Raw genomic sequence first — 4,445 nt, 5'->3', positions numbered from 1 at the left:
GCGCCTCCAGGGACGACCGCATGATGTAGAGAGCTAGTGTTGCACTTGGGCTATATCCACTGTACGAAACTTAACAGATGATAAATTTTCAATGTTGTGCAGTTTTGCGAGTTAGGCGTGTTGCCACGAACGAACAAACCTCATTCACGGGGGATGAGAATGGTATTGATAAGGTGACTCGGAGTGATAGTGATAAAGATATTTTTAACGAAGATGATTACATCAGCGACAACGATTCGGTCTCGTCATATGCCAGCAAATGGTGAAAACGTAAGTGACGTGTATTTTGATTTCATTTTTGAGTTTGCAAAGTATGGCTGCGCTAACTATTTATCTATGTATACAAATTTGCAGGAAGATGTGGATGTTGACAACATGCAAAATAGTTTTGCAGGAATCATTCGCAGACAACTTGAGCCAGGTTCGTTGATAGATGTTGTACATCCATCAATAGTATGGATTAAATGATAGTAATTGACATATATATGTTCATATGAATTTTATAGGAGGAGTCAGATAGTTCTAGCGGTGATCACGATGAGGGAGGGATCGACATTGAGGAGGCTCGAAGGCAGCAGCACATGCTGGAGACACATTGGAAGGTCATGGCTATGACCTTTTGGTCGCAAGGGGATGCATACATATTGTACAACAATCACGCCAAAGAGCATGGGTTTAGCATTAGGAAACAGAAGGTCAAACGAGGTGCTTCAGGAATGATACGATACCGGTGGTTTCTTTGCTCCTGGGCAGGGAGATGGCAGAGCAAGTTTATAACCATGAAGGGCCGCAAGCGCAGGCTTAGACCGGAGACTCGTTGCGACTGCGGTGCACATATCGTGGTGAAGCTGGACAGAGAACGTGGTGTTTGGTTCATCGTGTCATTCGTGGATGATCACAACCACGCGATCGCTCGGCCCGACAAGGTCTGTTTTCTGTGGTCGCACAGATGGATTGGAGATGGCAAGAGGGCAGAGATATTGGTGATGGAAGCGGCCGGGATAGGAAAACATATAATAATGGACAACTTCATCAGCAGGTACGGTTCGTACGATAAGTGCGGGCTTATCAGGTGGGACATTTATAATCTATGCTGCCGAGAGAAAATAAAGCTCATTGCAAATGGTGATGCTGACACGACAGTTGAAATTATGAGGAGCAGAAAGGAGAAGGACCTTGAGTTTTTGTAAGTACTCCCTCCGTCCGAAAATTCATGTTGTAGCTACATTTTGCAGAAAACCCCTCTATCTTATACCGACAGAACCCGCAGTCCCCGTTCCCCTCCGACTGCGCAGCTCGCCCACGCTCGCTCGCCCCCTTGTCGGCGACGCCTCGCAGCTCCCCCACGCTGAGCCGCGGCGCCGCTCGCCCGCGCAACTCCCCCGCCCAGTTCTCTCCTCCCTACCCTGCAAATCCTGCTTCCGCCGCGCCACAGCTCCCCCGCGAAGCTCAAGGAACGGCTTTGCCCCTTCCTTGAGTCCCTCGTCGCCATGGCTTGCGTCCTCCTTCCTTCTCCATGGTGAGCTCCTCCCTGCTGCCTCCATCCATGTCCGCCATCGAGCAGGACATGGTGGCGGCCAGATCCACGCCTGCTCGTCAGGAGACGGACGCCATGGAGCTGTTCATCAAGGTCCTACCTTGGTGAGTGCTGACGCCAAGCAGGCGTGCTGCGCCGGTGAGTCGCTCTAGAAGGTACCAAATCGAGCTGAGTATGACTCCTTGGATGCGGTATGCCGTAGTGATTGGGGGAAGTGATCGATTATGTGCGTGCAGGAGCTTGAGGAGATGGGTGTGCCGGTGTGTCAAGATCTGTCGCTGGTGTGCTGTAAGGAGTAGAATTCTGAATTTAAGTTGGAGACAACATTTCTGAACCTTGTTTATTCTGAATCATTTAAGTTGGAGTACTTTGATTGGAAATTCGTATGGACTTTGATTGGAAATTCTTCACAATCTGAATTTTCAGGTATAAAACTGGGCTTTACACAACTGGGTGTTTTCAGGTACTCCATCAGAGGAGCAGCTCTTCCATGGGGTCCAACAGCGTTTCCAGTCACAGGTATACGTATTATCTGAAACTATGTCCTCCTCCTTGCGACGAGCCAGACGACACAAGCAAAGGCTCCCCCTTGCAAGCTCGACGGCAGCGGCTGCTCGACGACGGCAGCGGCTGCTCGACGACGGCAAGGTCAATTCCAAGATGTTTAGTGATGTTTAGTGATGTCAATTCCTTACTGCAAATTACTCCAAAATGTGGTGGATCCTGTGTAAATTGTGGTGTGTCGGGAGTAGGTCTATGCTTCATTTTTCTCTGAATTGTGGTGTGGTTGGTATAGAATGGTGTAGGCACTGCATTTTCAGCAGTTTCTGATCATGATCATGAATTATGCATCTACTGAATGCATCCAACGTTTTTGAAAGTAGTCTTTGACCATGACCATGATCAGCAGCAATTTAGAAAGCAAAATTCAGTAAACAAAATTCTGTTAGTCCCATCATTTAAATTCAGTAGAAAAAATTCAAATCAATGTTGTTGTTGTACAGAATGCTCAACAACAATCAGTAAGATCTTAGTAATACTCATGCAACAATAATTAGTAAGGTCTCAATCTTACTAAGATCTTCTTGCAATCTTTGTTTACAGCAGTACGAAGAGATCTCAATCTTACTAAGATCCTGTTCGTGGGCGGGTTAGTGGCTGTCGACCACAACCACCACCACCAGTAGCCGGCGGCCGAATCGGGGGCGAAGTGGACCAGCGCTGCGGCGGTGGGCGGCAGAATTGGGGGCAAAGTGGACCAGAGTGGCGGCGGTGGACGGCGGAATCAGGGGCAAAGTGGACCAGCGCAACGGCGGTGGGTGGCGGAGGCCCTGCTCGTGGGTGGGCGGCGGAGGTCCTCCTGGGCGGACTCGTCGGCGGTGCAGGGCCTGTTGTGGGTGGCCTCCTGGGCGGGCTCGTCGGCAGAGCAGGACCTGCTTGGGCAACGGGCGGCTGGCCATGGCGCCGCGCGGGCGACGGACGGAGGAGGAAGAACGAGATGGAGACTTATTTGTCAGAGCTTTAGAAGTTTAAAGCTTTTCTGCAAAAACATCATTGTACTGTGCGTGCGACATGAATTTCAGGACGAAGGGAGTATGTGCTTAATAAGGAAGGGCGGCTGAAGACTATGTTCTGATGCGGTTTGAAGTATTCCATTCGTTTTAAAATAAGTGTGTCAACTTCGTACTAAGTTAAAGATATTTATTTTGTTGGGACGGAGAGAGTATGACCCGAGCGGTGGATCACCACGACGGTCAAGCATGCACGTAGCCGGCTGTTTTTGATGTTATTTTAGACGGGTCTTGATGTAAGATCTCACGAAGGAAGAATATACTTAACCCAAGATTGATAAAGTAAGTCCAGGATGCTGAGCTCGTGTGACAATGACGCTGCCGATTGCTCCGTTGGCTCGTAGCTCACTGGACGGAGCGTGGGCTTGTGAGAATCAAGTCATGATCACTGTCCCCGTGGTTGCATGCCACCCGAACTGCCCGCCGAGCGATGTCGTCCATGGAACTTTATAGCGTCGTCAGTCGTGACGACCCACAGGAGGCGTGCATGCGTGTGTGTGGCAGAAACAGAAACAGGGCAATGGGGCTACAGCAGTGGAGAAGTTTTACATGGCCTCATCGACGCGGACCGACGAGTGCCTTCTCAACAACTACGGCCTGTTTTGGGCCATGCTTGTACTGTATTTTACTCTAGTTATTTATTGACTTACACCAACGAGCAAACAAATCATTATCGATCGCTGCCTCGTCGCAGTAAGTTGTAGTATGACTTGTGGTACGTACTGCGAGGCACCGGTAGCTTTTAAGAACCAGTGAACCACGACGACTTGGAGTACTTTCTTTTCCAAATCTTTACCTCTTTACCTCTTTACCTACTAATAAACCAGCTAATGCTTCTGGTCGTCCGTCATCGGCATTTTTACAGAAAACCCCTTGACTTTTATGAAAATAAACCCGCAGTCCAGTAAATAAGTGGGGAAAACGTTTCGTGTGTCTGCCCCACGGACGCGCTTGAAAAAGAAAAAGAAAAAGAAAAACCACCCCCGAATCGAGCGACTGCGTCTCCCACCCCATCTGAATCCGCTGCCTCGCCGCCGCCGGCCCGCATCCTCCGCCGCGCCGTGCTGCCGTCCTCCCCGCACCCCGGCCTGCCTCCTCTCCGCCGCGCCCTCCTCCCCGCTCCGTGCTGCCGTCCTCACCGCACCCCGGCCTGCCTCCTCTCCGCCGCGCCCTCCTCCCCGCGCCGTCCAAGTCCTCGCGCGGTTCGCCGACGCCGAGGCCCAGGCCGCCGCGCTCCGGGCCTGCACCGGCGGGCTCGAGCACGCGCCGCCGACCGCGACGGGCTGCTCAACACGCTCCGCGCCGCCACGGTAAACGGCCGGGAGGAGGAGGAGGAC

General features: G+C 51.3%; 1 long non-coding RNA gene across 3 annotated transcripts; it reads left to right on the top strand.

Moving 5' to 3' along the window:
- Positions 1-1,265: 1,265 nt before the first annotated feature.
- On the top strand, positions 1,266-3,180 carry LOC119332675. 3 transcript variants are annotated; one of them, XR_005161081.1, is made up of 3 exons: positions 1,266-1,692; positions 1,774-2,056; positions 2,642-3,180. It is a non-coding gene; the product is annotated as an uncharacterized LOC119332675 (long non-coding RNA). The 3 variants fall into 3 exon arrangements; XR_005161080.1 differs by having other exon boundaries at positions 1,774-2,185; positions 2,645-3,180; XR_005161079.1 differs by having other exon boundaries at positions 1,774-2,185.
- Positions 3,181-4,445: the final 1,265 nt, after the last annotated feature.

Source organism: Triticum dicoccoides, chromosome 7A, assembly GCF_002162155.2.
Source record: "Triticum dicoccoides isolate Atlit2015 ecotype Zavitan chromosome 7A, WEW_v2.0, whole genome shotgun sequence".
Taxonomy (NCBI): Eukaryota; Viridiplantae; Streptophyta; class Magnoliopsida; order Poales; family Poaceae; genus Triticum; species Triticum dicoccoides.
This window is presented reverse-complemented; position numbering and strand designations above follow the sequence as displayed.